At 37.2% G+C, this 25553-nt stretch overlaps 1 non-coding gene across 1 annotated transcript; it reads right to left on the bottom strand.

Annotated features, from left to right (window-relative positions):
* Positions 1-18330: 18330 nt before the first annotated feature.
* trnal-uag (transfer RNA leucine (anticodon UAG)) lies at positions 18331-18411 on the bottom strand. Its single transcript has one exon. It is a non-coding gene; the product is annotated as a tRNA-Leu (tRNA).
* Between the last annotated feature and the right edge of the window lie 7142 nt (positions 18412-25553).

Here is a 25553-nt window from a genome sequence, read left to right as displayed (position 1 = left end):
CCTGGTCTGCTCATGCTCTCTCACAGCCCCTGGGACAGACATCGATTGGTGTGTGGCGGCATGGGTATTGACATTCCCATAGCGTCAGTCATGACGCAGTGTTGAGTTCCCTCGAGAAGGGAACTACAACAGTTTACGTATGTAACCCGGTTCCCTGAGAAGGGAACGAGATGCTGCATTGCTAGCCACACCCTGAGCATCCTTTAGTGCTTCATTCAGACAAAGGCAAGCTGAATGAATGTGACGTAGATGCCCTTATATGGACATGCTGGCGCTTCAGACACACTTCCTTGACAAAGTGTTCCCATAGCATCAGTTATGACACAGCGTCTCATTCCCTTCTCAGTGAACCGGGTTACATAGTAACCTGTTGTAGTTTTTTTTCATTGTTTTCAGACATTGATGTTGATTTGCTTTGGATATCAGCAATGGTCCTCTTACATATGCTGGTAACCAACAACCAGATAAGAAATCCTTTTAAATAAATGTTAATCTTTAATCAAAAATAATTTCATGCTGTTATTCTGTTATTCCCCTGATGTAATAAAAAATTAACACAAAGTTCAATAACAATATATATTTAAATAATTTAAGATGCTGATTTTTAATGTAACACTACTGTACTGAACACTTCACCCTTTGTTATTTAGCAGCTTATAAAATAGCACTTAATCCAGCACTGATATTAGCCAGTTAGCTTTCTCTGGCAGCTGTGTGCTCCTTCTGTCTGTTAGTGTTGGTGTTACATGTTATTTGTGATCAGTCAAGAGCTGACAGCACAAGTTAGCAAGCTCATTAAAACACAAGGCCGTGTTGAACAGAAAAGTCTTCTCTGCTCTAAACCCTTCGAGCTGCCAGAAAGATATTCAGCCAAAATATTTAGATAAATCACAAGTTCTGGTTGAAATGGAAATGGTAGCAGCTTTTAGCCGACTGACTTTAGGTAGCTTAGTAAATGACAGCGTAAAGTTCACATGCCAGAATACCACAAAGTGTTACACCATTCCAGGAATAATGATATTGAATATTAATTCTGATGAGCAGTTATTTCTTTGTTTATTTTGCTTGAGATTTGATGTGTTCAACATATGTTTCATTGCAGGTTTACTTTGGTCTTGAGTCTTGAATAACAAGAATGTCCCCTAGTTTGATTGCCCAGTATGATTTTGATATTGAAATACTTCAGCACTTAATTGCTGTGGGTATTGGGAATATACACAGTATGTTACCCTTTGAGAACCTGCATCTGCAGAACCTGTAAAAGAAAGCAAGTCTGTATTGGAAACTTCGAACACTGGGCCGGGATCCATCACTGGATTTTGGACCTCTAGCGTTCTTATGTTTTGCATGTAGAGAGTCTGAAAAACACACAAAGAATGCGCTTAGATTTAATGCTTGAATCTTAAATGAAAAGATGGCTGGTTTAATGTGATGAATTCTCACTGGATGTGAACATTTCCCTGCTCAGATGCACACTCCACTGGACTGGACAAGGCTGGATTTCAGAGACAGAATCATGTAAATGACCCTGTAACTACTGTCATGCTGTTTATAGTTAAGAAATCATGAACATATTTATAAATTAAGTGTCAATACTCACAAGCAGTTGAATTTACATTAGCTCCAGCTACCTCAATCTGAATGAGTTTAACTTTCAAACCCATAACTACTGGCATTGCTAGCTCTTTCATCTACCAGCTTGGCTACAGGAACACATTTCCACTATAATTATCTATAACATTATTACAGTCAGTAATACTGGACTCTTCCACAGTTAATAAAATGGAGAGGAAGCTAAATTTAACCTTTAAGATGATCCCTAATATTAGCTTGCCATGTTAGGTCACTAACATTTAGTTAAAATGCTTGTTCAGTCACTTCTGCTAACATTACAGTTGTAAATAATAACATTTATTTTCTTATGCTGTGCTATGCTAAAATTCTATAACAGGCAACCATGTAACACTGTCTGAAATAAACAGCAGCAAAACTTTAATTCTGAAACTTTTACTGCATGCTTGCTCTAATCACATCAGGGAGCTTGCAAGGACCATGTCGCAGTGCAAACTTACTAGATTAATGTTATGTTTATGAAATTATTTCTTCTGTCTTCCTACTAACACTCTCTCTCATTCTATATGCAGTACTTGTATGTCATAATATTTTGTATTCTCATAATGCTAATCAAAAGTACCTCTCCCATCTGTTTCTTTCCAAACAAAGAAATTCTTTCTCCTAATGTTGCTTGCTGAGACGCTGATGTTTTTTCTCTTTCTAGCTGTTTACAAAATGCCCCTCTGTGAACTTTGTAGCTGGGTGATTCTGGCCATTTATCAACATACACACACAGCAGAGTTGACTTTCATATAGCGTATGCAAGCATTTACCCAGAAGCTTCCAGAAAGAAAGGTCCCAAAAAGTATTGAAGTATTGTTAGTTATTGAGGCTGTTGGTGTTAGAGTCCTTTGACACGGCTTTGACCTCTAACTCCAAAAGAGATGTTTAAGAGGTGAAGTCAGATGAAGTGGGTTGATCAGCAACAGTGGAATAGTTCTGTGTTGTATTAGTGACTCAGTTCACTGTCACTGATACTGTGAAGTGATGATCTGTGTAAAATTATGCTCCAACAGCATCACTTCCTGGGTGTGTCCTTCTGGAGACGTGTAAAGTTCAGCACATACAGCACAATTATACAGAATCCTCACAGAGCTGTGTTCAGAAATGGATCAACTATACAACTTACTGTACATAGTACATAATTACATAATTGTATTAATTACCAATACATTTAAGAATTAAATTACTAATCTATTACATTTTTGTGTTTGCTTGCAAAATATTTAACAGACTTTTTATGTTCCATAAAACATGAAGTTTTGCGGATAAAATTGGGCCAAAGGATGAAGATACCAGCATTCTCAGGAAGGAAAGAGACACTGTTATTCTGAAATGTTCATATGAGACACGTAGCAGTTACATTTATCTTTCCTAGTACAAACAATATCCTAAAAGGGCACCACAGTTTTTACTGTATAAAGGCGCAAGGTCAAGAGCAGGTGCTGGGAGCAGTCCTGATGATCATCGATTAGAGGCAGAAGCATCCTCAGACTCTACTGAACTTACTATCAGAGGTCTAAAGCTCTCAGATTCTGCACTCTATCATTGTGCTCTTAGAGCAACAAAGTGATACAGAGTTAGTTGGCTTTACAAAAACATAACAATGGCACATATGAAGACTCTAAAACCACAACAGACACTCCCTTTATCAGCCTGTTATCAGTTAACCACAGACACAAACATTTCTGCTAACGAATGCAGCTGAAAGAAGTACAGAATTACAATATTAATTCAATTCCATTCAGTTTTATTTGTATAGTGTTTTAACAATAGACATTGTCTCAATGCGGCTTCACAGGAATATAAAAATCCAGAATTTAAATTTATATTTGTCTCCAATGAGCAAGCCAGAGGTTAAGATGACAAAGAAAACTACTTATCACTTATACACAAATTCTATAATAATTTATAGAGATTTATAATGATAACAACACCACAAAATTAATCATGCACTAATACTTACTTATATATAATATAAACTACAACAGTCTTATTCAGGATTAAAAAGCAGAATGTGGACTGTGAATGATCATATCATTGGTCAGACGCAGGGGTGTTTTTAGGATTTGTAAACATCAGGGGCTAATTAGGGAGAGAGGGTAAGCAAGAATACCACATTTTTAAAGTATTTTTATGTAATATTGTTTAATAATAAAAACAAATTTACACAAATAGTATGCAACTTTAAAAATTTCATTCAGTCCTGACTTTTTCCTGACTCCTCCCATTATTTCAGTCTTGCTACTAAAAAGGAGTTTATTAAACATTTTTACATTACATTTTCTCTCTCACACAGGTATACCGTGCAATATTATCTCTTTTACAGCTTGTGTGTGAAGCAGTGCCGTGTAGATCCTTTATTATTATTATTATTATTATTATTATTATTATTATTATTATTATTATTTTACAATAATCTATTTTACTTGCACCTCTTATTTCATTCCTCATTGATGCTGGCACTACTGTATGTATTCTTCTTCTTTTTTTTTTAAAGCTTCTCTTCTCTTCTCTTCTCTTCTCTTCTCTTCTCTTCTCTTCTCTTCTCTTCTCTTCTCTTCTCTTCTCTTCTTTTCTTGTTCTCTCATCTCTCATTCTCTCATCTGTCTTGCTGCTTGTATCTTTTCTACTTCATGTTCTTGGTGACTTTTCTATCCTATTTCTTTGAGGGTGGAATCATCAGAAAGTATCTCAGATACTGGACTTGTGCAAAACAGGCAATTACTATACTAGTATTTATAGTGCTGAGAATTCCTTTGATTGAGTCTGTTCTGGACCATTGTTCGCCTAAGCCATGTATGTATTTTAACTTAAATACTTGAATAATAGAAAGTCATGATGTTCAGACTGTAATGTATTGGTGCTTTAGCAGTTTATATTTAATTTAGGTGTATCTTTAGGCTTATTTAATTTCAGGATTTTATATGTCTTTGGTATGGAATAATATTCAAAAGGGTCCTATATGTCAGGGGTTTTCAGAATCAAAGACAGTGGGCCTCCTTTTTGATACAACATACATTTGTTAGCCGACTTTTATCAACTGTGTTAACATTAAAAATTAAAAGTTAGACATTTTTTTTAATTGCTGTCATGCTCAAGGGCTGTAAGATATTTTATTCACGTGGTGTGTGAGTGTGTACAGGTGTGTATTTTAGTCACGTGGTGTGTGAGTGTGTATAGGTCTGTACGACTTAAAGCGGCGCTGTAAAGACCGATAGGTGTTGTATGACATTAAAGTATCGCAAGAGCGGTTCTAGAGCATATTCGAGCGCACACTCTCACGGTATTTTGGCGTCATACATCAATTGGTCTGCGCAGCGCCGCATCAAGTCGAAAACACAGTGTGTGTGTGTGTCTGTGTGTGTGTGTGTGTGTGTGTGGAGAGAGATGTCAGTCAAAATCACTTACAGAAAACGACAACAGTGCTCAACTCCACTCAGCTACACTCCAGTGGCAAAATTCGGGATAAAACATTCGGGGCTAGATTAAAATAGCCCTAGCTATGCCCCGGGTCAGACGTACTGAATGAACATGCCTCTTACTTTGAGTCTAATGGTAGAGGAACTATTGATTCTGACCGAACTGCTTCATGTTGTTTGTGAATGAAATGGCTGAACTAGGAGAATGAACAAGGATTTGTTGACTCGCTGATGTTGTTTGTTCAGTTTGTCACCCTTTCAACAAGAAGAGAGAGGGCAGAAAAGTGTGTTTGAAAAGTGTGGAGCACTAAGACAATCATCTAAACACAGAGGTGTAAAAATGACATACAGTAATCCCCCACTATATTGCGGTTCATTTATCGCGGTCCCGGTATATCGCATATTTTTATTTGGAACATAACCCGGTATATCGCGGTATCTGCAAACCTTGTAGTGAATTGTTTTTATGTTGAAATAACGTAATTTATTCATAAAAATATAATTATTAATTACAAAATATAAACATTCATTGAAAATGAAGTAAAATGTTAATAAAAACACGTAGTGATGTTTAGGAAAGCGCGGTGCAGGGATGCTGAAAATCAAAATACAGTACATCTGGAGTAACGAGTCTGGCCAATTGGAATGCCCCATTCATTTAATCACTGTTGTGATTGGCTGCTGGTTATACGTGCAGTTGGGGAAAGGAAAGCATAATTTGTTGGGCACGTCACTGTCCCGAGTGTTTCGTTTTGTTCTGTGTACGCTTTTTGTTTTGTTTTTTTGTTCTGCATCTTCTAAGGCTTCTGGCAAGGAACATGCATACATACAGAACTCACTATAAATGTGATATTTCCATGAATTTACCCCAAATTCTTGCAAATTGAAAATGCTTGCAAATGTTTTCTGTGTGTGTTTAAAGAGTGTGGGAGGTAATTTGCGGCTTAACCAATGAAAAAAAAACATTTGGGGGTGGGGTTTCCGTTTATCGCAGGTGGTTTTGGAATGTAACCCCTGTGATAAACGGGGGATTACTGTATGACTATATTTAAAAATTATTGAAAACTATTCATTCACTTAAGCAAAAATGTTTATTTCTTTCCATGCCACTTGATCACCAATCTATCACTGATCTTGGAAAGAAATTAAACAGACCTTCTCTTAAAATTAGAGACGCTGATTTAAATAATTCTATTTGTCTCTTGAAAAACTTGCCATTTGTCTGGTGTAATGATGTAACTTACTGAAAGGGTCACTGAGAACATCAGTAAATGAAACTGAGCGAATCTTTTTGGCGAACAGAATCAAAAGATCCCACAATTCCTGTTCTTATAATGAAGGATTCATCAAAAACATTTTATTTTCATAACATTTTATTTGTCTTTTATACTGCTGAATAAACTACTACATAGAAGCAGAAATTGCAGTAAAATAAAGCAAACCAAAACCTGATTAGGAAATAGGTAGGCTAGGCTATGCCAGGCTATGCTAAGTGAGGCTAGGCTAGGCTAGACTAGGCAAACAAATGTGCGTCAAACAAAAGCTTAATTACAAGGTACAACAAAGGAGCTTAACTCGGGTAGCAAATTCCTCTGTCACTACTCACTTACCACCAAACAGGTGAACCAACTGAACAAGGGAAATAAACATACAACCAAAATAGAGTTCAACTCTAATGTGCAGTGCTGCCCTCTGGTGATCTAGCAAGGAAATATCCCAGGTATCCATGATACTACTCATATGCTGTATTATAAGTTGTGGGTGTATTATTATTATTTTTTAAACCATTGTAGAATAGCAAAACAATGAAGATGCAGGCTTGCTTGTCACCATTTTCTACATTCAGAAACATGAAAAGATAACTAATTATTTAAAATTGTTTTTTTACACCATGGATTTTTAGATTTCTTAATTATTTACCCTGAAATTGTCCCAATTCAATTTTGATCCATTGTCATTTTGCTTGCAGCCAATTTACATATCTTTGATATCTCATTTAAAAGGAGCACCCACAATGCAGATTGCTCTTGACAAGCAAAACAAAGCAAAACAGACAATTATGATATAAAAGCAGAAGATTTTTCACATTAAGGAAAGGTTTGACTCTCTGACAGTACAATTATCAAGAATCATACAGACTATAAGGCGGAATGTGTCACAGATGGCACCAAATGCAACAACAGAACCTTTTTAAATTGATTTAATTTAAATTGTGATTTAATGTTTGTAGAATAATTATTTAAATAACATAATTAAACTTTATTATAGTGATTATTACCTTTTATTATCAGTTCCTGCTTTTAGTTTTGCTTTTCCTGTTTGTTTAAAATAGATTTAGGACATGTTCCCCATGTGAGACTGAATGTAAAGCCAGAATGCTTCAGTAAGAATCAAGAATCTTTCAGTAACATTAGTGACACTGTCATGTGAGTGATGCTGTGGGGTGGAGCTTCATGAATCCTGATGATGTTAACATATCAGTGTACAGAAAGAACAGTTTCCTTCAGCTAAGATCATTCATCATGTTCACTGTTATATTCATGTGTCTGTGGCTTTCACTGGGTGAGTAAACATTTTTATCATTGCAAAAATACTATGTTCTGAATTAGACATGAACACGCATTTTTAAAAAGTAGCAAATTGTGAGTATGATTTGTTTAACACCTTATTATTCCTTATTATTTTAAGAAACAATATATTCTCTTCTCTATGACAGGTGACTCCATGGCAGATTCAATAAAGCCACTTTTCACTCATAAAGTTGTAGATGAAGGTGTTAATGTTACTCTTTCCTGTGAATATGAAACAACTGCAACAAACAACTACCTGCAATGGTACAGGAAATATCCAAAATCTAATCCTGAGTTCCTTCTTTATATTTACCAAAGTGGAGATCCAAAATCCGAACCTCCCCCAAGAATGTCTGCTAACGTTAAAGATAAACGAGTGGATCTGATCATCTCCTCTGCTGCTGTATCAGACTCTGCTCTATACTACTGTGCTCTGCCACAGTGACAGGAAATCCAGCTGCACTGTACAAAAACTTTCACACAGTTTTGCTACATGCCCATTTGGGGAAGTCTCTCTTTCTTTCTTTCTTTCTTTCTTTCTTTCTTTCTTTCTTTCTTTCTAAAGATTTATAAAGAGTTTATATTATTATAATGTTTGATTAAGGATTATTTAGGATTAAATACATTTTAATTAAATTAATTAATTAATTATTCTGTAACTATTCTATTTTTGCCAGGAAACCAGAACTTTCTCTGTTACTTTAGACAGAAAGTTAAACAGAAAGGTACTAAGACGGTCCAATTAAGAACAATTCTGAACTTCAGTGAAGCAGCTGAGGCTCTGTACAGGTTCAGGAGTTGAATAAAGTTCTGCAAATTGTTATTTCCATAATTTTTTTTTCATTGTCTGTACCGCTTATCCGATCTATTCTCGGGGAGCCTGTGCATCTCAGGAATCATCAGGCACCCTGGATAGAGTGCCAACCCATCGCAGGGCACACACACACTCATTTACACACTACAGCCAATTTAGGGACTCCAATCAGCCTAGAAGCATGTCTTTGGACTGTGGGAGGAAACTGGAGCATCCAGAGGAAACCCACCAAGGACTGGCGAAACATGCAAACTCCACACACACAGTGAGTGGGATGCCATAATTTAAAAAAAAAAAAAAAGGTTTCTTATTCCGAGCAGGCTTTTATCTGTGCAAAAAATGAATAAATGAATAAATTTAATCAGAAAAGACCTTGGTGTGTTAAAGTCACTTTCCTTTCACCACAAGATGGCACAGTCTGTTATCTTATTGTTGGACAAGTACTAGGATTCTGATGCTGACTTCTTTGATTATGAATACTACTTTACATAATAATAATAATAATAATAATAATAATAAAGCTATTTTTCAGCCTTACATAGATAGAACTTTTATATAGAATGCATTGCTTAAAACAGACTGTAAATGATTTGTGATTTTAATGCAGTCTAGAACCGATCAGTCTAGATCAGAATGTTTTAATAATCTCTGATTGTTTTCAACACATCATCAAGCCTTGCATGCAGTTTGCTTTAATCAAGAAAGGAAACTGAAATTGCAGTAGGCCTATACATGCAAATTCTGTAAAAAGGCATGATCTATAATATATATTTTTTACTCCAGCAGAGACAAGCACGTTATAGCTGCAATAAATAAAAGCACCTCTGTACATTTTGACTTGCAATGTGATGTTTGTCATGAGATAATTATATACTACACCCTTTATTTGTACACAGTTTCATGTTTAAATGACAAAATAATGATATTAAAAACCAACAATTCTGATGACACTAATTTAAAAAATAGATAATGAATAGACAAGAGAAAGAAAAAAGGCTGTTTTCTTCCTCTCCACACTGAAATACTCCCCAAATTGTTTGTAATCCTACTATCTCCTACCAGACTCCACTTCCCACAATGTACACTCCCAAATTTATTAGTTTATTTATTTTATTTATGTATTTTTCGTACTTTCAGTTTGTGTCTGTTTACTATCTGCTCAGTTGCTCATGTGAGGCTGAATGTAAAAAGCTTCAGTATAAATCAACAATCTGTCAGTAACATTAGTGACACTGTCATGTGATGCTGTGGGGTGGAGCTTCATGAAGCTTTATGATGTTAACATATTAGACTACAGAAAGAGCTCAGAATATTTTCATTTATAAGCTCATCCATCATGTTCACTGTTATATTCATGTGTCTGTGGCTTTCACTAGGTGAGTTAACGTTGATTTTTGTATATTCAGAAATTTTAACTAGATTAGATAGTCTTAATTGTATAGTGTTAGAAAGCGTTATGTAAGTAATTCTGGCTTGATTGTATAAAGTTTAAATACATTATGTTCTCTTCTCTATGACAGGTGACTCCATGGCAGATTCAATAGAGCCACTTTTCAATTATAAACCTGTAGATGAAGGTGATGATGTTACTCTGTCCTGCAAATACAAATTCAGTGTTTCAGGAAACAACTATCTGCAGTGGTACAGGCAATATCCAAAATCTAAACCTGAGTTCCTGCTTTATATTTCTACAAATGGAGATCCAAGTCAAAACATCCCCCCAAGAATGTCTTCTAAAGTTCATGGTGATGAACAAGTGGATCTGATCATCTCCTCTGCTGCTGTATCAGACTCTGCTTTATACTACTGTGCTCTGGCGCCCACAGTGACAGGAAATCCAGCTGCACTGTGCAAGTACCTTGACACAGTTTTGTTATATTGAATACAGTTCTACTAGTGAATTAAAAAAAATTACATATGTATGTTGGAGGACTCTTATTACTAGTAAATTTATTATTAATAAATGTATTATTTTGAGATATTGAGACATTTTTAGACATTTCTTGATGGGATTCCAGACTTTTCAGTACATCATGCACACACACATTTCCTCATTCACTCCTAGCAATTTGTAATTAAATTAGAAAAGTGTGGAAAAGAAAAAAAAAAAGAAAGTGTGAAGCAAAGACAGAATTATCTCTTAAAAGTTTTAAATGGTTTAAAGTAAGATAACTTCTCAAAATAGACCTGCACAAAGGAGAAATAAAGCATAATAACATCAATAACATCAAATCCCCTGAACTGTTATTGTACAACAAAATAAAACTGAATTTATAAATTTTTTTAAATATGCTAATGAGACAGGAGGAGTGCAGAATGTCACGTGAAACTTCCGTGTGTCCTAATTAGCATATAACAACAACGATGGATTCTCATATTATTATGAATTCTCATATTAAACGTAAGAAAAAAATCACAGATTCAGTGAAAAAGAGGTGTGCAGCTGCTTATCAGACCTACTACAACCAAAGTAGAACACACATAGGTACAGAAATTACCTACAGAAATTAGAAAGGTGGAAGGAATGGAAATGCAAATTGCAGTTCTGCTCACTCCCAATTTAGACTCACATGACACTGCATAATATTTTCATTTTCTGAAAGCTGAAAGCAGGCTAATTTATTACAAATCAGAGTAACTGCTATTCAACGCACACTCTGGTGTATATTGCTTATGAGCCTGAATGCAATAAATACAGTTTAAAATAATAAAGCTTGTGCATTGAGCTACTAGCTTTGTTTGTTTACTGATTTGATGTTTTCAGCTATCTAAGTGAGTATTAAACTTTTACTCACAGTGTTTGTGCTTTCTTGGGAAATGTCCGTCATGTTCAGACACATGCTTTTACAGTCATGTGACCTGAATATATTTGCATACATAATAGTGGTTGGGCGGAATATTCAAATAAATTAGGTTGTTTCTTTTTTATGGTGTATGTGTTTGTGTTGTTTTATATTGAAATGACACTTTATGTCCTGACACTTACATCTGACTATAAAAAATTGCTGAATAAGCATTTTTTTTTTCAATGAGAGAACGTATATTACTTTAACGGCCCTGTTTAGTTGACCATGTAGCTTAAACCCCATTCTGCCATTCAACAAATCAGCAACCCTTAACCACTGTCAAAGTATCTCTTAATATACAACGACAGACTTCTGTACAGGATCACAACACAAAAGAAAGAAACCAATGTCAGGAATGGCATTCAAACCCACACCTCCAGAAGAGACTTCAACCAGATGGCCGAGTGGTCTAAGAAGCTGCGTTCAGGAATCTTTATGAAATTAAACATATTAGAGTATAGAAAGAATACTTCCATTCAGCTAATGTTTATGGTTTAAAAAAAAGAACCATTCAGCTAATTTTTATAGTAAAAAAAGAAAGGAGGAATACCTAATAAACTAAGGTGCACAAATAGACAAAAGGTCAAAAAGAGAGAAAAAGGAAAACAAAACATCCAAAAAATCCAAACAAAATCACACAAAAAGTTGATCAGCAACAGTGGAATAGTTCTGTGTTGTATTAGTGACTCAGTTCACTGTCACTGATACTGTGAAGTGATGATCTGTGTAAAATTATGCTCCAACAGCATCACTTCCTGGGTGTGTCCTTCTAGAGACGTGTAAAGCCTAGTTCACATTACAGGATTTTAAGCCCGATTTAAGCACGATTTGCAAATTAACGAGCTCGCCGACAGATCGGTCAGCGAGGATTTTGTCAGCGACGCGTCAGTGAGCCTCTTTGATGCGTTGTTGAGTAGTTCACACATAAAGATTGCCGAGCGCTGATCACCTGCTGATTTTCCCACAATCACAGCCCGATCTGACGGCGAGCTCGTTAATTTGCAAATCGGGCTTAAATATCCTTAAGTATCCTAATGTTTACTTTATAGAAATAGGAAGTGTAGTAAATAAATATACAAATCTTTTAACCATTAATTTCTTTTAGAACATGTGTGTGTATTTTACATAATGCTGCACATCCTGCACTCTGATTGGTTAAAACAGAGGGAAGCTACAGTTGAGGCTTTGTACACAAGAAATGCTTAGATGCTTCACTGAAGACAGAGTAGAAGGAAACTTGACATTTACAGTAACATAAAAAGGAAACTTTCAGAAGAACAGAGGAAATTAAAACATGATGGTTTTCTGTATGTTTCTGTTTTTTACCATGTTCATAGGTAATCTTATATTTTATATATCCCCATATATCATGTTTAAATGTTTTATAACTAGTAAAGAAATGTTTCCATGTGTGAGTGTTTTAGATTGTAAACATGTACTGTATGTATACTGTATAATATAAAATGATAATATTCTGAAATAAATGTCCTCTTCAGGTGAGAGCACACAGGACAGCATTACTCCAACATCTTCTGCTGTCTATGGTAAAGAGGAGCAAGCAGTTACACTCTCCTGTGATTATAAATACACTGTTTCTATGAACAATCTACAGTGGTATCGACAATATTCCAATGCAGCACCAGAATTCCTCGTTCTGTTGACGGAATCGGGAGGGAATCAGACAGGTGATACTCCTCATCCTCATTTGTCTGCTAAAGTTCATAAGAGTCTGAAGCGTGTGGATTTGGAGATCTCGCCTGCTTCAGTATCAGACTCTGCACTGTACTACTGCGCCTTGCAGCCCACAGTGACAGGAAAGTCAACTTCACTGTCCAAAAACCTACAGAGACCTCAAACATGAAAGAGTTAAAGAATCACAATAAGAAGAAAAGACTGGAAGCTATGCATAACATCAGCATTCTGATTATTGATCCAATAGAAATGTATGTATATAACCATATATGAATACTTTATTTGAATTGAATAGACAAAACATTCTAAGTGAATCCAAATACAGATAGAAAAGTTAGGTGTGTGTTTGAAGAAGCCACATGTTCACTCACTCTGCAGTATTAAGTGCAGTTCTCATAAACAATAGTGGCAGGTTTGATGGTTTATTTACTTAATGACAGTGTAAAGATCACATGCTGGAAAATGTGGATATTGTAAACTTTTTTGACAAGCAGCTGATTTGACTTATTTTTTTTTTTTTTAATTTATTTGTTTGTTTGTTTGCTTGTTTGTTTGTTTGTTTTACTGAGCATGAGATTTAATGTGTTCATCATGTGTGTCTTTGCAGGGTCTTTAATATATTTTTGAGAATTACAGGATACCTGAAAGTATGTATAACTAAGAATATGAATTGTGGAAAATAAAAACACAGTTTCCATCACACAATCAGGAAATAAATAAGCTCTACTGAAATAGTGCTCCATAATCAATTCTTGAGGTAGATGAGCTACAACAGCTAAAGACCACATGGGGTTTCATTCCTGTTCACCAAGAACAGAAATCTAAGACTACAGTAACAACCCTGTAAATGACATAAATCATACTAAAATATTTTTTTAAAATCCATAGCAACCACATGGGACTCCATTACAGCTTCCTAGTGTCACCCTATCGAACAGATGAGACCTTGTAACAGCTACCAAACCATACCCCACCAGCCACCTGAGTTTCTTTAGCAACCAGCTAATTCAATTTTATTACCAACTGGAATCATTTTTAAACTTACTGCAAATATCACAGAAACTACTTGAAGCCTCATAATATTCACCAAGCTATACTGGAGCAACAGTACAGTTTCCAGCAAAGAAGCTACAATCCTGTAAACTTGACCTATACTGAAACCTCCACCTGATACTAAAGCAAGCTTGTTCTACAAGAATTGATTTTGATCTTCATGTCCACCGAGATTAATGATATATTTGGCCCAATGGCAAGAGCTGCTTGCTTGGTTCACACTTAGCGTCTGCATTCCAAAAAGGTTCAAATCCCACAGGAGCCCTCGCTTTATTGTTAACTTGACTTTGTGTAACCGAGTTCCTTTTACTCGGACCCCAGTCCATATGAACTGGAAGGTCACAGAGAGTTACAGAGTACAGTGACCCTCCATTGGCACACAGCAAGCTGACCAGGATGACCTGGCTCGTTGGTCTAGGGGTATGATTCTTGCTTCGGGGGCGAGAGGTCCCGGGTTCAAATCCTGGTTTTACATGGAATAGAGTGGGTGGGACAAAACTAATGGAAACTTGCACTGCCGGCTTGGTTCTCGCTTGGAAGCTTGTTTCTCCAGAGGTCCAAGGAGGTTCAAATCCCACTGTAATTACCTCTGAAAATTAAAGCTCGAACCTGGAGCCTATCTCTGGAATACAGGGAGCGGGATGGAGAATGTCACGCTTTGTGGAGACATGAACCTCTGAAATATTAATATAATAGAGTACAGAAAGACCTCAGAATATTGTCATTTTACTAACACCATTCATCATGTTCACTGTTATATTCATGTGTCAAGTTGTAGATGAAGGTGATGATGTTACTCTGTCCTTCAGCAACAAAGACACTGGTTCAGTAAACAGCCTACAACGGTACAAACAACATCCAAAATCTAAACCTGAGTTCCTTTTTTTCATCACTCCATGTGGAGGTAAATCCCTATGCCACCACGTCTGTCTGCTAAAGTTGATGATAAAACTAAACAAGTGGATCTGATCATCTCCTCTGCTGCTTTTAATGTTTGATAATATACAATTAGAAGGTAATTTATTCATAATCACACTCTCTGGTATCACCCAGATGAGGATGGGTTCACATTTGAGTCTTCCTCATATCGTCTCACAGAGTTTTTTCTTGCCGCTGTTGCCTCAGAGTTGCTCATTAGGGGTAAAGTTAATTTTCAACTTTGTAATTTCTATTCTGAATTTCTGTATTTCTGTAAAGCTGCTTTGAGACAATGTCCATTGTTAAAAGTGATGTACAAATAAAAGTGAAGTGAACTGAACTGAATTGAACTGAATTTAATTACCTTTTGGTTATAGACACAGCAAATTTACTTATGAGAGATTTTGTTTAAATCTGGATCAGTTTCCTATGATTTTCCACAGCAAATTATCATAATTATTTATAAATGTACAAATAATTTAAAAACCACACAAACAGATAAAGGCTTATAGTATTGTATAGATGATGAATCTTGAAATACAACACCAGCCATAATGACTCTAGATTTCTGTCACTGACACTGTGTGAAGTGATCTGTCCAAAATAACACTAAAACTGCATCACTTCCTGGGTGTGTCCTTTTAGAGACGTGTAAAGTTCAGCACATACAGCACTATTATACAGAATCCTCACAGAGCTGTGTTCAGAAATGGATCAACTATACAACTTACTGTACATAGTGAGATACATACCACTGATTCTCACTCTAGTTACAGGTAATTCATTTTCATCAGTTTATCAATAGATTTAACTATAACAATCATATTTAATCAGTTAATTAATTACATTAATTAATAACCATGTTTTTTTTTGGCGACGCTACCCATGCACTTGGAGGGTTGTGGGGCTGTGGTCAAGGGAGGCCTGCCAGGTCGGGAAAGAGAGGCACTCTGGCAGGCGGTCGCAATGGTTGTATCACGCATGCTTCCATTACCAGACGTGATTCAAGATCCAAACCCAGGAAAGGTTTGAAAGGCTTAGGCTCTTGTTCACAAGGTTTGCTGATATGAACTTGCATCCCAGTCTGTTGCAATCAATTCAATTCAATTCAATTTTATTTGTATAGCGCTTTTAACAAAGAGCATTGTCTCAAAGCAGCTTTACATGAGAAACCACATAAGAAAACAACAAACATATGAACAGACAAACAGACAAACAGTCCTAGATGTTATCCCAAGTGAGCAAGCCTGAGGTGACTGAGGCAACTGTGGCAAGGAAAACTCCCTTAGATGGTATGAGGAAGGAACCTTGAGAGGAACCAGACTCAAAAGGGAACCCATCCTCATTTGGGTGACAATTGTGTGATGTAGATACAGCATGTGTATAGTGTTATGTGAATCAATAAGGAGGTTGTTGTCCATGGCGCTGCTTGAATATCCCAATCCTCACAAGCAGAACCCGGCTGGAGCTGGTCCATCTCCGGATGCCACTGGAGCCGGCACAGTCTCTGTATGCCTCGGGATGGGTAGAAGAAAGGAAACAATGGAACAGCATTAGCGTAGCTGCTGTTCATAATATTAGCAGTACTAGCTGAATGTGCATTTAATCAGATGTACTGGAGTGCAAGGTTATGGGAAGTGTTAGATGTATGCCTGGCTAAAGAGATAAGTCTTTAGTCTACATTTAAACTGGGACGACTGTGTCTGAGCCCCGCACACAGTCAGGAAGACTATTCCAGAGTTTTGGAGCTAAATACGAAAAAGCTCTACCTCCTTTTGTGGACTTTGATATTCTGCGAACTACTAGAAGTCCAGAATGTTGTGATCTTAAAGAGCGTGGTGGATTGTAATGTGTTAGAAGACTGGATAGATAGGTGGGAGCTAAACCATTTAGAGCCTTGTATGTGAGTAGAGCTAGTTTATAGTCAATTCTAAACTTAACAGGTAGCCAGTGCACGGATGATAATATTGGGGTTATATGATCATATTTTCTTGATCTGGTAAGAACTCTGGCGGCTGCATTCTGGACTAACTGTAGCTTGTTTATTGAAGATGCAGGACAACCACCTAGTAATGCATTACAATAGTCCAGTCTGGAGGTCATGAATGCATGAACTAGCTTTTCTGCATCAGATACAGATAAAATGTTCCTAAGCTTGGCAATATTTCTAAGATGGAAGAAGGCTGTTTTTGTGATATTGTAAATATGGTTTTCAAAGGATAAGTTGCTGTCTAATATTACACCCAGGTCTTTCACTGTTGAGCTAGTAGTAACAGTGCATCCTTTCTAGGTGCAAGCTGAATTGTGAGAGCTTCTGTGTACTAGTTTTTGGGCCAATAAGTAATATCTCCGTTTTGTCAGAATTTAATAATAGGAAATTATCGGCCATCCAATCTCTAATATCTTTAACACACTCAGTTAATCTAGACCAATCAGATAGTTCATCTGGTTTTGATGAGATATATAAAGGTGCACGATCCGGGCCGCTGTCTTCAGGACTGTGCACTGCATTGATCTGCATGGATCTCCAGTGGCGACCCGTCAGCCTTACAGCATCTGTGTCCAACCAACATGGAAATACAGCCCACGGTTGCGAAACACCTAGACCCAGGGCTAGCTTTTCTCGATCCCCTCTAGCACTCCGAAGCATTCCGCGTGCAAGAGTTGTGGTAAAGAGCACACAAGCAATGAGGATGGGATTCAAACATACGCGTGCAGAGCACAAAGGATTAGCAGTCTATCGCCTTAACCTCTCAGCCATCTCGTCAGGTGCAGGTGTGGCACCCACCACCAAATGTCCACAGAGACCGCAACAATTCCGTGAGAGGAGTGCCATAACCCAACACGTTTAAACAAGCCTGTTCCCAAAGCAACTGGAGCCCATCCCACGTGCATTAGCAGTCTGTTTCCTTAACCTCTTGGCATCCTAGGTCACCCACATGACCTTACACCTCAGTGCACCTGGCACTTGCACTCCATTGCCCAAACCTCTTGGCCACCACTTCTTATGTCGATTTTTCAATCTTGGTTGAATTGTTGTTTTGTTGGTAGCTCGTAACCATGGTAAGGGCACGACTGATGTGGCTCACACACACGGAAACCGTGTTTTGCGTGACCGTTCTGTGGTTGTTTGGCCTTGCTGTTTGAAAAAGCAAGGTGTGAAACGGAGCACCGTTCAAAGGCAGGTGTTGACACCAGTTGCCAAAACCCAGGAGCTATTTCAGCCCCCGGGTCTGGGGGCTCTGGTACGGTGTGAGCGTGCTCGGTTTTTTGCAGCCAGGCAGCCAGCTAGCCAGCTAATGGCAACTCTTAAGCACATTTGCAGAAGGCACAGGAGCCAAAACCCTTGTAAAGCCTATGTGGTGCCAGAGCCCACAACCACTGCCTTGAAAAGGCTCAGCTGGCAGCGGTGGGATTTGAACCACGCCTCCGAAGAGACTGGAGCCTAAATCCAGCGCCTTAGACCACTCGGCCACGCTACCCAAGGGCTAAGTACTTATAGACCTCTGTGGAGAGCACACTGACATACTGTCTGGGTGTGTGATACACAGGCTGCACAGATGAGGACAGACAAACTGTGCAGAGGGTGAAAAACAGCTCAAAATCATCGGCTGCCCTCTGCCCTCCCTGGATGACATGTCCAGGTCCTGCTGCCTCAGCAAAATCAAGGCCATCACAGGAGACTCTCACATCCTGCTCATCACTTGTTTGACCTGTTGCCATCTGGGTGGCACTTCAGGTCAACAAAGTCTCACACCACCAGACTTACAAACAGCTTCTTCCCCTGGGCCATTCGGACTGCAAACAATCACTGAACACACACACACACATTCTACCTAATAAAATGTTCAATTCTACTGTGCACTTTAATCTGTCTGTGAATTGAGTACAAGTTATACCTTAATATTGGCTTTGAACAAATTAGATTTCAAACAAATATATAACTGGGAACATTTTGTTGCAGCTTTATGAATGTTCTGCTTATATTGCAGTAGCCCTTTAAAAAGGGTACAAGTATGCATATGTATGAAAGGAGAGTCCATAACCTGAGGTACTGTGATATTGAGAAGGGTTCAGTATTTATATTAACATATTTTTACATATGTTTCTTTATTGACATGCACAACCAGTTATTACAACATTATTACAACAATACTAATTCTAACAAAGTCCTGAATATGTACAATATGGCTATATTTGTGGACACCTAACCATCACACCAGTATGTGGGCATTCTCCAAACTGCTGCACAATTGTATAGGATGTTTTTTATATTCTTACAAAAACATGTTCCAGCTCAATGAAGATGTTTATTACAAGTTTGGTGTGGAATAAAATGAGTTACCTGCACACAGCCCTGAACTCAAACCCACTCAACACTTTGGGATGAATTAGAATTCTGACTGCACCCCAAGCCACACAGCCTGATGTTTTAGGGCTGTATGGACACATGGACATACAGTATCTCACAAAAGTGAGTACACCCCTCACGGTTTTGTAAATATTTTATTATATCATTTCATGTGACAACATTGAAGAAACGACACTCTGCTACAATGTAAAGTAGTGAGTGTACAGCCTGTATAACAGTGTAAATTTGCTGTCCCCTCAAAATAACTCAACACACAGCCATTAATGTCTAAACCGTTGGCAACAAAAGTGAATACACCCCTAAGTGGAAATGTCCAAATTGGGCCCAAAGTGTCAATATTTTGTGTGGCCACCATTATTTTCCAGCTTTGCCTTAACCCTCTTGGGCATGGAGTTCACCAGAGCTACAGGTTGCCATATATTTACAAAAATGTGAGGGGTGTACTCACTTTTGTGAGATACTGTATATTGCCACTTAGTGAACAATCATCTAATTTTTAATATTATTAGTGTATATTTTGCAACAAGTTTGAAGTAATATCTAAATAATGCTAGTCTAAGTAGATTGATTGATAATGTTAAATTGCCCCTAGGTGTGAATGGGTGAGCAAATGGCTGTGTGTGTGTGTGTGTGTGTGTGTGTGTGTGTGTGTGTGTGTGAAAGAGAGAGAGAGAGAGAGAGAGAGAGAGAGATAAACAATTTTTTTTTTTTCAATTATATTTCTGCACATATATAAATTTGGTAAGTTCAAAAACAATTTTTTTGGTGTTAAGGTTTTTCTCTTCAGTGAACACAAGATGGCGCAGTCACTTATCTTAATGTTGGTCAAGAACCAGAGCACCACACAACCTGCTCACATTCTCTGAGACATAGAGTATACTTGTTCTTCTATCATACATACTGCTGATATAATATCCTAACCCCTGCCCTGGTTACTCTTAGTGCCTAAGATAATTTCAGAGATACCATTCTGATTAAACAACACAACTGTCCACTTAACACTAAACTGTCATAAGAATAAATAATCATCTAATGTCATTTCTTTGGCACCTGCTGTGTCAGAAACATTAAAAACTAGAAACTTATATGTGAATGTGCCTTTATTCTTCTTTCTCTTCTTCTGATGCTACTGTGAGTACAGGAAAGTTTTATTTTTCAGATTTAACTGTTAGAGCTGAGAAATAAGGGATTAATTCAACCTTAATTACCAAGGGAAACTACTAATTTCTTCCTCATTCTTAAATAAATCATATTCTCTTCCACTTAGTGTTTCTAACATTTATCTGCTGCTGGTGTTTACACAAACTTTCTCTAATTTAGAGATATCACTAACATATGTAAAATAACATAAATACATTAATTTCCTACTTTCAGTATGTGTTTACTTAAATGTCCTCTGGACAGGTTTCCCATATGAGGCTGAATGTAAAGCCAGGATGTTTCAGTAAGAATCAACAATCTGACAACAACATTGGTGACACTGTCATGTGATGCTGTGGGGTGGAGCAATTTTGAAGCTTTATGGTGTTAACATATTAGATTACAGAAAGATCTCCACTATTTTCACTGAGCTAAGACCAGTCATCATGTTCACTGTTATATTCATGTATCTGTGGCTTTCACTAGGTGAGTTAACATTGACTTTTTGTTATTACAGAAATATTAACTATATTATATTAAATATTAGTCTGTGTGGTGATGCAGTGTGAAAATGCAGAGTGTGGGTCTGACTTAAGTATTTCCTGTTGATTATTTAAAGATTAAAAACATTATTTTATCTTCTCTATGACAGGTGACTCCATGGCAGATTCAATAGAGCCACATTTCACTCCTGAAGTGGTAGATGAAGGTGATGATGTTACTCTGTCCTGCAAATACAAAACAAGTCGTATATCAGACTACCTGCACTGGTACAGACAATATCCAAAATCTACACCTGAGTTCCTTCTTATTGTTGACCAAAAAGGAAATCTAATTTCCAACACTGACCCAAGAATGTCTGCTAAAGTTGATGATAAAACTAAACAAGTGGATCTGATCATCTCCTCTGCTGCTGTATCAGACTCTGCTCTATACTACTGTGCTCTGGCGCCCACAGTGACAGGAAATCCAGCTGCACTGTACAAAAACTTTCACACTTTTGTTATATTGAAAGAAGTTTTGCCAGTGCTTTAGAGAAAGTTACATGTCCTTTTGGGGGATTCTCTCTTTCTCTCTACTGATCAGGGTCATGGTTGATATGGAGTTTGTCTCACACATGAGGTAGGAAACACACTGAATGGGATGTCAGTCCTTTGCAGAGCTCCATACACAAACCCTTTCACATACTTGTTTACACATAGTGAATTTATTAGTAAATTTACTACTGTCATGTTTTTTGGAGGTGATGCAAAACTGCACACAAACTGACAGTAACCTGAACACATCATCAAACTGGGGATCCTGAAGCTGTGATGCAGCAACACTACCTGCTGTGTCACTGTGCTATCACACTGTTAAAATCCTTCTGCTTAAAGTGTTTTCTTGTAGTGTGGTGTTGTGTCATTGTTATAATAAAGAACAATTACTTATTTTAAGTATTATGTATTTTGACAGCCCAACTTTAACAAGCCATAAACATATTTCACCAAGCAATGTTTAAATCTTTTATTTCCTTTATAATCCTGCATAGGCTGTTGTCACTGAACCTTTCATACTACACAACTGTAATTGCATGTGATAAGTTTATTGGTGTAATAGGGGTGTGTTCACTACATGCTCACTTAGATAATGTTCACACACTACACTATCTTTTACCTGCTGAAGTGTGTCTCACCCTTAAATCCCTTTTTTTCATGAAAATGTGTGTGTGTGTGTGTGTGTGTGAAAGAGAGAGAGAGAGAGAGAGAGAGAGAGAGATTTTAAATTATAAAACTATTTATTAATGTGTTAAGGTTTTTCTCTTCAGTGAACACAAGATGGCGCAGTCACTTATCTTATTGTGGGTCTAGAACTAGAGCACCACACAACCTGCTCACATTCTCTGAGATGATGGAAGCTACTTTTCACAGTAAACAATTGTGACATAGAGTTTACTTGTTATTCTACTAAATAGTTTATTTATATTCTTCTTTATAATGGGCAGTTTAGCAGATTAAATTGGGCTGACCGATGAAGATGCCAACATTGTCAGAAAAGAAACAGACTCTGTTATTCTAAAATGTTCATACGAGTCAAGCAGTGATTACACTGAGCTTTACTCTTCTTTTCATTTTACCAACTTAAGAGTCATGCTTTTCTCACAAGATGGAGATATTTACACTTTTACATTCACTTCATCATCATCCTTTCACATTAACCATCATTTAACCATCAAATGTAATATTTTAATGGACACAATATTAGAGGTTAACTAATGTTGTATTGTTTGTAGAATAAAGCCCAAACTGCACTTCACTAACAACTCCTCATACAGCTAGTTTGTTGTGTAACTGGTTATTATTGCATGGACCCAGTGGACACTGTGGATCAGAAACCCAGTAAACGCTCTGTTCTGGACATTCTTGTACCATTAAAGTTAGAATATTAATGCGACATTTGATTTATTTGGTTTATTCTAGATGGAATCTGAAAAATACATGCAATCAACATGTCTATGTCAAATGGATTAGTTTTAAATGTTATGTTTGTTTTCTATAGAAACTAGTTTGGAGTTAAATGGAATATTCCAGATGCAGATGCAGACACCACTAATTTAATGTGTAATTAAATAACTTTAATTACTTTATTTACTGTAAGAAGAATAACTAATAAACTAAGGTGCAGAAATAGACAAAAGATCAAAAAGAGAGCAAAAGGTAAATAAAACATCCAAAAATATCCAAACCAAATCACACAGAAAGTTGATCAGCAACAGTGGAATAGTTCTGTGTTGTATTAGTGACTCAGTTCACTGTCACTGATACTGTGAAGTGATGATCTGTGTAAAATTATGCTCCAACAGCATCACTTCCTGGGTGTGTCCTTCTAGAGACGTGTAAAGTTCAGCACATACAGCACTATTATACAGAATCCAATTTTGCTGATAAAATTGGACCAGCAGATGAAGATGCCAAGATTGTCAGGAAAGAAACAGAGACTGTTACTCTGAAATGTTCATACGAGTCAAGCAGCAATGACATTGATCTTTACTGGTACAAACAATATCCTAACAGCGCACCACAGTTTTTACTGTATAAAGGCGCAAGGTCAAGATCTGATAGGAAGAGCACTCCTGATGATCATCGATTAGAGGCAGAAACCAACAGAGACTCTACTGAACTTACTATCAGAGGTCTAAAGCTCTCAGATTCTGCACTCTATCATTGTGCTCTTGAAGTAGTAGCACTGTAATACAGAGTTACTGAAAGGCTTTACAAAAACTGTAAATGGCATATATGACGTTTATAAAACCACGAGATTAAAGAGACTCACTTTATCAACTTTTTGGTAAACCACAGAAACAAACAACTTTTGTAATAACATTTACAGCTGGAGAAAATAGCTAAGGAAAAAAAGAATAATGAGGGATTAACACAGCAACTACACAATATTCATGGTAAACTCACAAATATACATGTTTCAGATGCTAGATGTTGCTGGTCTATACATTGTGTAATTAAATTAATAAACAACCCTCAACCCAGTGTAGTCCATTTTAATTTGTATTCCTGCTTCATGACTAGTGTTGCTGGGAGAAGCTCCAGATCCACTTTAACCCTGACCAGGATAAAGCAGTTACTGAAGATGAATGAATGAATGTAGGTGTATATAGACAGTTGTGGACATGTGACCAGGATAGAGCAGTTAATAAAAATAAATTCTGAGTTAATGATCATTTATTAGGACAGTAAGCAGCTGTTGATATTATTTATAAGGTATAGTTGGTGTGATCATGCAATGTGTCTCATAGCAAACAAAAACCTAGTAAATCCTAGCAAACCTATTAATAAAAACTTGCATAATGACCAAAGCCTCTGATGCTAATTAATGAAGCTAGTGAACATGTAACACCAGCCATACAACATCATCCATGATTGTTCATTAAGTTTGACAAAAGTGGATCTGTTCATCTCCTCTGCAGCAGAGACAGACTCTAAACTGTACTACTCTGGTGCACACAGTGACAGGAAACCCAACTAGACTGTAGACAATGTACTACACATGATTCATTCATTCTGTGGAAATGCTTTCTTTATATTATGTTGGTAGATGCAGCTCAGGCTCTTTTGGTGAAAGCAGGAAAAAGAGCTGAGAGAGAAGAAGGACAGAGTGATAGCAAAGCTAACAGAGAAAAAGATTCTCCTTTCCACTGTGTGTTTGTAGACTTGGAGAAAGCGTATGACAGGGTGCCAAGAGAAGAGCTGTGGTACTGTATGAGGAAGTCAGGAGTAGCAGAGAAGTATGTCAGAGTGGTGCAGGACATGTATGAGAGGAGCAGGACAGTGGTGAGATGTGTTGTAGGTCAGACAGAGGAGTTCAAAGTGGGACTGCAGCAGGGATCGGCTCAGAGCCCCTTCCTGTTTGCTATGGTGATGGACCAGTTGTCAGAGGAGGTCAGACAGGAGTCTCCTTGGACAATGATGTTGGCAGATGACATTGTAATCTGTAGTGAGAGCAGGGAGCAGGTGGAGGTAAACCTGGAGAGGTGGAGGTTTGCGCTGGAGAGAAGAGGAATGAAAGTCAGTCGTAGTAAGACTGAGTACATGTGTGTGAATGACAGGGAGGGAAGTGGAACAGTAAGACTACAGGGTGAAGAGGTGATGAAGGTACAAGTACTTGGGGTCAACAGTTGTTAAGTTTTACAGCTACTATCAACATCTGTTTTCTTGTGAGAAAAAAAAATCCATGGAAATGACAAATTCAGCGGTATTTGAAAGAGAAATATATGGGGGCTATGAAGACATTTTAGGTATTTGAATATATATTTCTTCCATATTCCAAAATCAGTTCAATCCCAAAAACCACCTACTAAAGAAAGGACTTAGCATATTATAACAATTCCTGTATGTTTCACCATTCAAATATTCTTATTTTTGTAATGAGAGAGAGAGAGAGAGAGAGCAAGAGAGAGAGAGAGAGAGAGAGAGAGAGAGAGAGACCCAAAAACAAGTGTTGTAACTTTTAATGTCAAAATATCACAGGAAAATTGAGTAAATGGTATGAGTGAATCCATTGCTTCTCAGGGCCACATTGTTTTATTAATACAAAAATATTTCTACAAGCTTTATATAA

Source organism: Hemibagrus wyckioides, unplaced genomic scaffold, assembly GCF_019097595.1.
Source record: "Hemibagrus wyckioides isolate EC202008001 unplaced genomic scaffold, SWU_Hwy_1.0 Contig27, whole genome shotgun sequence".
Taxonomy (NCBI): Eukaryota; Metazoa; Chordata; class Actinopteri; order Siluriformes; family Bagridae; genus Hemibagrus; species Hemibagrus wyckioides.
Note: the sequence above shows the minus strand (reverse complement) of the source record. Positions and strands in the feature narration are given on the sequence as shown.